Source organism: Octopus sinensis, linkage group LG25, assembly GCF_006345805.1.
Source record: "Octopus sinensis linkage group LG25, ASM634580v1, whole genome shotgun sequence".
NCBI classification, from domain to species: Eukaryota; Metazoa; Mollusca; class Cephalopoda; order Octopoda; family Octopodidae; genus Octopus; species Octopus sinensis.
The window spans coordinates 17485933-17499099 of NC_043021.1; the positions used below are offsets into that span (position 1 = coordinate 17485933).

At 36.7% G+C, this 13167-nt stretch overlaps 1 protein-coding gene across 1 annotated transcript in view; it reads right to left on the bottom strand.

Annotated features, from left to right (window-relative positions):
- The window catches only part of LOC115224233 (putative mediator of RNA polymerase II transcription subunit 26), an 88274-nt gene extending 85723 nt beyond the window's left edge, over nucleotides 1-2551 (bottom strand). Inside the window, exon 1 of the mRNA XM_036513398.1 lies at nucleotides 2407-2551. The gene's annotated coding sequence lies outside the window, so the exon portion shown is untranslated. The remainder of the gene's footprint in view (nucleotides 1-2406) is intronic.
- Nucleotides 2552-13167: the final 10616 nt, after the last annotated feature.

Consider the following 13167-nt stretch of genomic DNA (forward strand, 5'->3'; position numbering starts at 1 on the left):
AAAAAGCAAGATAGTTAAGTTATTAATATTTAAGGGGAATTTCGCTGCTATTTCTAGGAGGTCGAGGAGCCACGTAGAAACAGTCTTCAACTGGTTGGTTGTGTGCGCTAAGCGGTTACTGATCCTTAAGCTAGGCCTGATCAGGCGGACACGAAGATATTCCAGCCGTGACTAGCCCAACACTTTGGTATATCTAGGTCAGTATGGCGTGATTTCAGAGAATTTAACCGTTATTTATAGCAGATCGGCACGACTATATAGAACAGATTATGAGGGATCTCTGAACTCACGGGGAACATTTTCCCCCCACGATATTATCTGAAACATGACAAGGTCCCGAAAACATAATTCTTATGTAAGACCTCTCTCATAAAAACACATTTAAAAAATTTTTTTTAAAACTATATTCCTTAACAATAACATATTAATTACAAGAATTAAATTCGAAAATTGAATTTATTAATCATTTTTCTCAAGGTACATGTGGAAGGTTCCGCCCCTGAAAATTCCCTCGGGGCCTTGGAGGTCATTCACCTTTATACGACCTGTAGCACGGAGCTGCGCCCGCAGATGGTTTTGCGTTTACCTGTTAAAGAGGTCTGATGTGAAGAACTTGACAATTAAATCGAAGAATTTAGTAGCAACTGACATTATTATCATCATCATTATTATTATCATTATTATTATTATTATTATCATTAGTGAGTGTGTGTGTGAGAGAGAGAGAGAGAGTTCTTGAGATAACATGTGCTTCTGTACGAGCAAGTGAGCGTGCGTCTGTGAGAGTGTGTGTGTGTGTGTGTATGTATGCCTGCCGTTGTGTGTGTGTATGTGTGTGTCTATTTAGAACAACCTATCTCGATTCCTCGACTTGGTTTCGTTTGTATGCTGGAATCGATTGATTTATCTGGCATCTCAGATGTACTCTTGTGAAACAAGTCAATGACAAAACGCCCCACTTTCTCTTCCCAGGCTCTCTCTCTCTCTCTCTCTCTCTGATAGTACCTACTAGTAATGATGCATTGCATACAGATGGTTATATATATATATATATATATATTTATGTATGTATGTTATGTATATATATATATATACACAGAGAGAAATGGATAGATAGATGGATATTTTTCTGTTGTTTCAGTCATTTGACTGCGGCCGTGCTGGAGCACCGCCGTTTTCTAGTCGAAGAAAACCCCACGGCTTAGTCTTTATAAGCCTAGTACTTATGCTATCGGTCGCATTTGCCGAACCGCTACGTTACGGGGGACGTAAACACGCCGACCATTGGTTGTCAAGCGATGTTGTGTGGTGGGGTGAGGGGAACAAACACAAACACAAACACACACATATATAATTTTTAAGAATATTATCGACAGTGACTTCGAATTTTCGGCCAGCTAAGCCATTGTCAGACTGCTCTTCGACGAGGGCTTGGCTGGCCGATACTTCGAAGTCACTGTCAATAATAAATTTGCACTCTACCAAGTGTATTGAGTAAGTCTTCAATTTAATATAAAACTGTTGTTATTATAACATAGAAACAAACAAATATGTGTGTGTATATATATATATATATATATATATATATATTATATATATACACACATACAAGTGTGTATGTGGTTGTCGACAATGTAAATAAACCTAGAAAGGATCTTTTACATTCCCCCCAATTTACAAACGCATCATCTTTCTACATAAATGACCGCAAAAACTAATTAAACCGAGTTCGTTTACCATTTTATAGTATATTTTATAGACATAAAAAAACAGCATACCTTTGGATTTATGCGGACACTCGGGATTTCCACACGTGTAGTGTAATTAAGGCACTGTGAACTAACGAGGGAATCTGATTAGTAAGACTAATTAAACGAACTTAATTACTATTTTTATCGTACAAGTTATAAAGAATAAAACACCATCGTTTGCAATTTATGTTGGTATTCAGGGATTCTAGCAGGTAGCTCTTATGTGGCCCATTCTGTTTTCTAACAGAAGTCTTGTTGTTTGCGTATGTCTTCGATAAATTTACTATATATATATATATGCGTATATAATACAACTAAATCCCAAAAAGAACTAACTCGAAAAAAAATATAAAAAAACAACGCGAGGACATAGTACATGTAAAGTATTAGCACACGCTCAGGGAGGGAAAGAAAAATGGTTTAACGTTTCGAGCAGACGCTCTTCTTCGGAAACAGAGGAAAAGTCCAATACGAAGGGAGGACGAAGGAAGAAAATTGCCAACAATTCACATGGTTACATTTTGAAAAAAAAATTATATATATATATATATATTATATATATATATAATATATTATATATATATATATATATATGGTGTATGTACATACGGTTGATTTCGTGAATACAAAGAAACCTCAAAATATTACTTGGTACCTTTTTAGTTATCGGTCGGACGCGAACTCGGAACGGAGTCAACAAACACCTGTAGTATTGCCGGATACTGTAAGCGTCGTGCTGTTGTTTAACCGTAGGTCAGTCCTAATAAAGTAGACCTATAGTGGACCACAGTCCAGTCATGACCACCCCGTCGTATTCAGACAAGTAATTATTATTATCATTATTATTATTACCCCAGTCTTATATCATCAAATGTGTCCTAGCTGCTACTTCTAGGAGCTCGAGCGACCACGTAGAGTCATCTTCGATTACTTGGCTGCATCAGTGTTACTCCTTATTGTTGTTGTTAGTCTGGAATCATTCCTAGCCGAAGGTATTCCAGCCATGACAATCCTCCCAAAATTTTTTTTCCGGACATAAACTATTTCCATGGCTACGATTATCCAGCGTAGAGGTTGGCGGTCATTCGGCTGCTATTTCTAGCAAAGTCAGTGACCACACTGACGCAAACTCATCACAGACATTCCTTCTTGGCTTCCATCTATGGCGCTCTTAATGGTTCTTTTTCATTAAATAGAGAAACCTGCTGTGGTTTCTCTTTAGCTCCAGGTCTGTTCTTATCAGACCTGTAATCAATGACGTCCCAGCTATGACCACTCCCTTTTTATTTTACATTTTTTTTTCAATCAGGTGTTCACAGACAGTAAGAGGTCGTGTGTGATGACTTTTATAAAGATTTGGCGGCTGTTTCTAGCACGTCCAGCGACCACGTAAACGTTTCATCCCTTTGTTGGGTCTGTGAATAGAGCAACTTAACTCCCGAATCGAAACCCGATCGCCGGGTTAACAAGCCGGTAGCTTCGCGTACTTGTTGTTCGGAGTTAACAAATAAATAAAAAGAAGCAAAACGAATTTGAATTAATGAACAATGAGGTCAAGATCCGGAATGGAAGAGGAAAAACTTGGCGTAGGCCGACGTCAGCAAAAGTTGATTCATGAAAAATTCTCAGAAATGAAAAAAAATATCGAATTTATAAACTTTTTTTTTTTAAACGAATATATTTAACTACGGAAGACAAATCTGGGTACAATGTGTGTATGTGTGTGCGCGCGTGTAATATATATATATATATATATATATATATACATACATATATGAATATATAGATGTATGTATGAATTTGTGAATGTATGTATGTGTGTATATATGTATAAGTATATAAATATGTATATACTTACGTATATTATACAAATATATATATAGATATATAGGATCTTTTGGATCCTATATATATATAATATATATATATATTATATATATGAATATTGGATGTGTCTATACCGATGTGTGTATATATATGTATGTAAGTATTTTGTGTGTGTATATACAGATGTGTATTACATATATATATATGTATATATATGTATGTATGTATGTAAGTAATTTGTGTGTGTGTGTAGTTTTAGTGTTTGGGATGACTAGGTCACTGACTCCAGTGGATTAACCGATCATCTTCGACTTCATCATTAATACTTATCGATCACTAATTTGTCGGACGGCTAGCTTACGGGACCTAACCCACCAGAAAACACACACACATCATCTTATAACATGTATATATATAACGGAGCAGCGTTAGTAAATATGTACTGTTACCCGCATTGTAACCAAGGTGAATATATATATATATATATATATATATATATAGTAAGAGACAATTACAGAAGTTCCGAGAAGTAGATTCGATCCCGGAGCCACGTGGTTTTAGCGAGGCGACTTTCTTAACCACACAGCTATGACCACACACACACACACACACACTCATATATATACAAACACACACACACACACACACACATATTATACAAACATACACAAACACATATATACGAACACAACCAGATATTAGCCTTGAAACCGAGTAGTGTTTGCACACGCATGTATATATATGAAGGCAGAAAATGATGAATTTTACATACAGCATAAGATGTTTAAACTGGTTGCATGTCTCTACATGTGCATATCGATATATACATACATACACACAACACACACATATATATTATATATATATATATATATTCATACACACTTTGAATGCCTGCCAGATAGAGACACACATACATATAAATATAGAAAGAAAGATAGCAATGTGTACATAGATATTTGTGTAGGTATGTATATTATATATATATATATATACACACACACACAATCATTAGCAGATATTACGAGAAAGAAATATTATATGCTGCATTACACGATTAACCAAATAATACGCAGTGGTTACATGTCACTGCATGTATATACCAACATGTATACATGTAGACTCATGTATGTATACATGAGAATATGTACAATATATTAATATAAACACGTATACGTGCACAACTATATATACACATTCACTCCCGAATATATATAAAGATCTTTTAAAGAAATACACACACACACACACATATATATATAATATATATATACACAAGTATAAACACTCATATAATATATATATACACATAAGTATAAACACTCATATAATATATATATATACACATAAGTATAAACACTCATATAATATATATACACATAAGTATAAACACTCATATAATATATATATATATACACACACATATAAGTATAAACACTCACATAATATAGATATATATATATATATATATATATATATATATATATATATATACCCATGCTTATACGCATAAATATTAAATATATATATATACTCAGACACTTATACATATATGTAAATATTACTCAATAAATAAACACACACACGCACAATATATATATATGTATGTATGTATATGTGTGTGTGTGTGTGAATGTGTGTGTAATAATCGAAGCACCTCTTATTAGTGTGTGTGTGTGTGTGCCTACATCCACAACACTCACCGTGCAAGAGCTACTCCAGTTTCACACATGTAAGTTATTTATAAATTAAAAATCTGAAAGTATCAACAGTGTGTGGACATGTTTAAACCATACAGAATTTCTACATACGTGTTTGCGTGTATATATATATGGATATATATATATATATATATAGTGACTTGAACAAATAATAATACATGAATGTTAAAAAAAATGCACGCGTGTATTTTACAATAATGTTCTGGAGAGAATAAAAGTGATTTATATATAGACAGTTGTGTATATAAAATATTTATATATATATTTAACAGCTTCTACCATGAACATATATATTTTTTTTCAAATTATACATACGTACACATACATGTGAGTATAAATACACACATATATATATATATATATTCTACGAAGGTTGAGAAAAATATACAAAACAATCAAGTGAAATTTATTATTATTATTATTATTATTATTATGATTATTATTATAATTGATGATAGGTGGCAAAGCACCTGTCCGACTAATTTGTCTTTATATTTATTTATTTGATCTTTTTCCTCTTTACAATTACATTTTACATGGCGAGTTCAAATCCCCGAGGTGTTGGCTTTTGCCTTTAAACCTTGTTCCTGTGTTAACATATATACTGTGACTGTGTTTATGTATATGTTTGTAGGAAAATGGGTTATCCTGGTTTCATACACATCGATGGTCTCAAAGCACCGTTAGCTATCATAAACACCATCTTCACCCGTTTACATTAAAAGTATGTTAGTCAGCGCTTAACTATGTTTCCTTCGTAACGAAGTCGTCCCCAAGTAAACCATCGCCCCCCCTCCCCACTCCACCCTGTCATTCTCCAACCAATAATAATAATAATAATAACGATAACAATGATAACAATAATAATGTTATTAATATTTCAGATTCTCCACTCCCGGTTTCAGATTTACATACACCCATGCCGGTTAGACATCATCAAGCAAACCAATGATGATTAGAAGACATTCATGCTGTGACAATTTCCATTATTACAGGTCTCCTATTTTTTCTCCCAGACAGTATATTCCATGCCCCTACTCCGCTCCAATTCTAACGGTATGTACAATATTATTGATATGATTAAAAACGAAATTTAGCTACTATTTCTAGCCGGTTGGCGGCTGTTGTTGTTCGACTCGTAGTCGACATTAAATCAAACAGAGACCACCCATGAATGGCTCTCCAGTCGAGACGTAATCACATCTTTATTAGGAAATACTTAAAGACTGCTGCCTTCACTTCATAACGTGTCTTCTTATTCAAAAAGATCGTATGGTGCGGTGCGGTGGTGTTACTAAAGGGAAATTTGGTTGTTATTTTTAGCCGATCGAACCACCACGTTGAGATAAAAAGACAGACAGGTTTTCCTCGGTGGCTCCAGATTCGACATTTTCAGGAGAAACGAAGATAAACAGACGAAATTCTGTGGTACACATGCCTGCCTTAAGGACACAAACAACACCAATAATGATAACAATCGAGTCTAATACAAGCAGAAGGGTAGACGGAGGGGGAAGGGAGTAATCGATAATATATCGATCTGTGTATATATATCGGGGTTATATTTTTATCGTGTCCTCAAGTTATGTTAATACAAAATGAATTAAAGCAAGTATTGTGAGATACATGTAGTATGTAAATCATAATAAATAAATAAGGAAACGATATAGTTGGTTATATGGACCGTAGCGTATAACTGGTACTTTGTGTTGTTAAGTACCGATGGGGTAAAAAGCAAAGCTGACCTCGACGGAAATTGAACTTGGAACGTAGAGTGTCGTAAGTAAATAAATAAATAAAGACAGCAAGGAGAGGTTTGTTTGTCCGACACTCTAGTCCGTTGTGCCAATCATATTCTAACAGCCCCTTCCATCGATCGCATCGATTAATCGATAACCTATCAGTCAAGTAAACCTCTCCTTCTATCTTTTATCGGTTATTTATTTTTATCAATTCCCCGGAAGAATTTAAAAAGACCAACAAAAAAAATATATTAAAAAAATTAAAATAAAATAAAATAAAAAAGCACGCCGTCGCAACCAACCTCACTCAACACCTCGGCGTGGATTCGAACTCTCAACGTGAAGCTATATATATATATATATATGAGACAAATTACCAAAGGGCGTCCTGACAGATGTACTGCAAACCTCCCGCCTCGCCCCCCACCCCCGACCGACATCAACATCATATAATAATAATAATAATAATAGTAATAATGATAATAATAGTAATAATAATAATAATAATAATAATAATAATAAAGTAATAATAATAATAATAATAATAATTTTAACAATTTTAGAAGAAAATTAAAAAAAACTATGTATGTACGGAAAAAGACGAAAATATATACAAAAAGTGTATATACATGTATGTATATAATATATATATATATATATATATATATTATATATATATACATGTATATACAGAAAGATAATATAATGAAAGAAAATTAACCTGTGTATATTATGTGTGTATATATATAAATATATAGTCATATATATCATATATAAATATATATATATATATATATATATATGCTTATATATATATATATTAAATATGATATCGATAGGGAGATACAAGATAGGTTAGCATCCAATTGTGGTGGTATTCATGTGGAGTGAGATCTGGGGTTCCATATCGGTGCGTCGACCAATTCCAGAATGGTAAACACTGTCACTATTACAAAACTACACTAAACCCTTCCTCCTACTCCCTCTGCTTCGCATTCATCACCTCCTCTCTCCGTCACTCCTTCTTCTCTCTCACGTTTTCTCCACCTCCTCCCCTCTCTCACACTCATTTTTTTACCTTACTTACTCTCACTCACTCACTCGCTTCCTTACTCACTCACTCCCTCTCTCTCTCTCCGCTACTCCGGTATTTTTACTTCAGTTCTCCTTTACACTCCTCCCTCTCTCTCCTTTTTCTTACTTTTTCTCTCACTCTTTCAACTCACTCACTCCCTTCTTTACTCTCTTACTTCCTCTCTCTCTCTCTCTCACTCCACTACTCCGGCATTTTTACTTCAGTTCTCCTTTACACTCCTCCCTCTCTCGTTGTTCTTACTTTTTCTCTCACTCTTTCAACTCCCTCGCTCGCTTCTTTACTCTCTCGCTCTTCGTCCGTTATTCTCTCTATCATTTACTTCATTTCTCCTTTACACCCTCCCTCTCTCATTTTTCTTACTTTTTCTCTCACTCTTTCAACTCCCTCGCTCGCTTTCTTACACTCTCGCTCTTCGTCCGTTATTCCCTCTATCATTTACTTCATTTCTCTTTTACTCCCTTTCTCATTAATCCTCTCCCTCTGTTTTGTCTTACTCTTTCTCTCACACTTTTCACTCACACATTCACACACTCCGTTACTCCCTCTCTTACTGACATCCTCTCTTCTTCACTCTCTCAATTTCCTTAGTCTTTCTCTCACATTTTCACTCGCTTATTTACTCTTTCTCTTGTTCTCACCCTCTCTCTCTCTCTCTCTCTGTGCCTATCTTTTCTATTCTTTCTATCACCTTTCACACACTCACTTGTTCTACTCTCTTCCTTTCATCTTATCTCCCTTACACCCTCTCTCTCCCTTTCTATTCTTTCTCTCAGAGCTTTCGTTTACTCTCTTTCCCCCTTCTCTCTCTCTCTCTGTAAACACGTCTGTCTTGGTAAAGGTGGTGGTGGTGGTGGTGTCGATGACGGCAAAGTGTAGTGGTGATGATGACAGCGGTGACATTGACGCTGATAATGATGATGATAATGATGATGATGATGATGACTACGACGATGTTATTGCCGGCGATGGTCGTGGTGGTGGTGGTGGTGGTGGTGGTGGTGGTGGTGGTGATCTATTAATGATTAGTGTATTAATGATAATGGTGGTGGTAACGGCGGCGGTGGTGGCGATGGTGGTGAAGGCGGTATTTTCACTATTGATGTTGATGCTGGCGATGCGGTGGGGGTAGCCATAATAATAATAATAATAATAATAATAAGTGGTGGTGGTGGTGGTGGTGGTGGTGGTGGTTGTAATGTAGTGGTGGTCATGGTGGCGGTGGCGGCGACGGTAAACGTAGCGTAGTGATGACGATAGTGGTGATGATAACGCCGACTATGATGGCGATAGTAGTAGTAACAGTATTAATATTAGTAGTAGTAGTAGTAGTCGTAGTCGTGGTGGTGGTGTGGTGGTGGTGGTGGTGGCAGGAAGAGTAGACAGTAAGAGAGGGAGAAATGTGTGTGAGGGAGGAAGAGGAGGAGGAGGGCAACTAACCCAACTTTGCTCCAACCTTTTCGTTCGCGCACGTTGAATTTGATGGCGCACTTTTATTATACACGCTGCCTTGTCTCTTCCAGTCTCTGCTTAACTGGAGTTATTGCTACGTATATATATGTATATATATATAACGATACTACACATATAATGTGTGTGTGTATATATATATATCCAGCGATATAATGTAGTATATATAATGATATACATTATATATATACGCGATGTGTGTGTGCATGGTGAAACACTCCGAAGAGAATGGATGGATAGAGAGACAGACAGATAGATAGATGAATATACACGTACACACACACACACACACAGACACACACACACACACAGACACGCACACACACACACGTGTTATTCATCCTTCTCTCTTCTGTCTGTCTCGTCTGTCTCGCTCTTTTAGTCATCCGCCGCACACATAAACGTTATACATACATGTGTGCGTACGTACATGTTTATATATATATATATATATATATACACGTACACACACACACATTTCATTCCTGATTTAATGTTTGTTTTCGTTTTTCGTCACATTCGTTCCCTTCTTTCACTCAGTCCGTCTCTCTATTCTCTCTCTATTCTCTCTCTCTCTCTATCATCTCTCTCTCTCTCTCTCTCTGTATATGTCTTTCTTATTCCATCTCTCTATTGTTTTTCTCGGTCATCCTATCTTTCCTTCTCTCCCTGTGTCTATCTTAATCCGTCGTTATTTCTTTCTACTGAAGGTCTCTTTCTCTCTCTTTTAATCCATTTTTTTTTACTAAATGTTTTCCTCTCTCTCTCTCTTACTCACACACTTGTCATCACTCACTTTCTCTCTCTTTCTTTCTTACTTTCTCACTCTCTCTCTCTCTCTCTCTCTTTATCACTTTGCTTAATGCTTGTATATCTATTTCTTTGTAACTCTGAGTCTCAGTAATCTATCTATCTATCTATCTATCTATATCTTTCTATATCTATCTATCTATCTCTATCTATCTATCTTTATATCTATCTATCTATCTATCTATCTATCTATCTATCTATCTATCTATCTATCTATCTTTCTATCTATCTGTCGTTTTCTTCTCCCCTTCTCTCCCTTCTCCCTGTCTCCAATTATCTTTCATATCAATTCTATAATCAACCGGTCTCTCTTCCCGTTTCTTTTTCTATTTCTCACCCCTTTCTCTCTCCTTGGTTTCTGTCTTTCACTCTGCATCTCTTCCTCTTCCTATCCCTCCCCCTTATTACTGTACGTTTTCTTTCTTTTACCCAATGTTATATTTGCTCCATATCTCTCCCCCCTCTCTCCCCCTCTCTCTTTTTCCCTCCCTATCTCCCTCTCTCTCTCCCTCTTTCTCAACAAAAAGTTCAAAAAGTTCATTAGGATGACGCTCAGAGAAGGGAAGAAAATAAGAAAGAATAATAGTATAACGTTTCGGATTTAGTCCTTCGTCAGATACTTGGAGAACGTACACGAGAGACTACGAAGAGAATGAAGAAATGGAAGGAGATAAAAAAAAGACAAGAGAGCCAGGAAAAATATACGCGAGTCCGCAGGTTTGCACGCGCATGTATACATACATTCATACACACACACGCACTCACACACATATGTATATACAAACACGCACACATGCATATACATACATGTGTGTGTGACATTGTATATCAACCATTTTTATCTTTTAATGTTTTGTATATATATGTACGTATGTATGTATGCTTGTATTCTCTTTCTCTTTTCTCTTTTACTTGTTTCAGTCATGTGACTGCGGCCATGCTGGAGCACCGCCTTTAGTCGAGCAAATCGACCCCGGGACTTATTCTTTGTAAGCCCAGTACTTATTCTATCGGTCTCTTTTGCAGAACTGCTAAGTGACAGGGACGTAAACACACCAGCATCGGTCGTCAAGCAATGCTAGGGGGACAAACACAGACACACAAACACACACACATACATATATGTATACATATATACGACAGGCTTCTTTCAGTTTCCGTCTACCAAATCCACTCACAAGGCATTGGTCGGTCCGGGGCTATAGCAGAAGACACTTGCCCAAGATGCCACGCAGTGGGACTGAACCCGGAACCATGTGGTTGGTTAGCAAGCTACTTACCACACAGCCACGCCTATATATATATGTATATATATTAAATACAAAATGGGGATCTTTTCGGTTTGAACGCCAGTTCTTTTAGCGGTGTCATATGAAATTGTCACCCATAATTATGACCCTAGTATCGATCTATTGCATTGCAATCTGTTTTAGGGTTAAGGGTGGGGGGAAGGGTATCTTTTTTTCTTCACAAATGTAAATAAACCCAATCTGTTTCTTAAACCAGTGACATATTCATACGGCACAGAATGCTTTTTTAACTCAATAGACGTCACTGATTGGTTGAAATTGCAGAAATTGAAGAAAAAACAACAACAAATATCTTACAAACTATAGAATTTTCCCAATAAAACCAAGAGAAAATATCTTACAAACCATAGAATTTTCTCAATAAAGCCAAGAGAAAAAGATGTTTCATAAACACATTCTACCAGTATACGAAATTTAAAAGTGTTTAGTTACGTGGAAATTGTTTTAAAAAACTGCCGTTCAAACCGAAGAGACCCCCAAATGGTACAAGAACGCAAAACATCCGGACAACTAATTGATACAAAAATGGACAACAAAACATCCAGATAGACGATACAAAACAAAAAATACGAACGGGTCATTCGAAGCTTTCTATCATCAGTCAAGAACCGGATCATCCTCGCAATTTCGGCTGAATATTCTTGAGATTGCTCCAATCTGGCCAGCCCCAAGGAAAAAACTAAGTTAAGAGCATTAGATTCCTTGGAAGAAAGTATCGAATGTATACGAAAACAAGGACGGAAAAACGAACGGTGTTACACAAATATAAATACAAAATACAATAAAAAACATATATGTATTTACGGTGGGGGCGCAATGGCCCAGTGGTTAGGGCAGCGGACTCGCGGTCGTAGGATCGCGGTTTCGATTCCCAGACCGGGCGTTGTGAGTGTTTATTGAGCGAAAACACCTAAAGCTCCACGAGGCTCCGGCAGGGGATGGTGGTGATCCCTGCTGTACTCTTTCACCACAACTTTCTCTCACTCTTTCTTCCTGTTTCTGTTGTACCTGTATTTCAAAGGGCCGGCCTTGTCACTCTCTGTGTCACGCTGAATATCCCCGAGAACTACGTTGAGGGTACACGTGTCTGTGGAGTGCTCAGCCACTTACACGTTAATTTCACGAGCAGGCTGTTCCGTTGATTCGGATCAACCGGAACCCTCATCGTCGTAACCGACGGAGTGCTTCCATATATGTATTTACGTATGTAATTAAAAAGGTGTGTGACGAAGGGAGATAACGTATATATTTACAGGAAGAACAAAGAGTTAACATCATCATCATCATCATCATTGTTCGACCGTGGTCGAGACAATGGAATTTACTATGCTACGCCAGACTTCACGGTCCATCATGGCATTACGGAGGTCCTGTTGCTGGATGCCTGTATCCCTGGAGATTACATCAGGGTTGGAGAGTGTGCGCCCTCTGGTACTGCGAGTA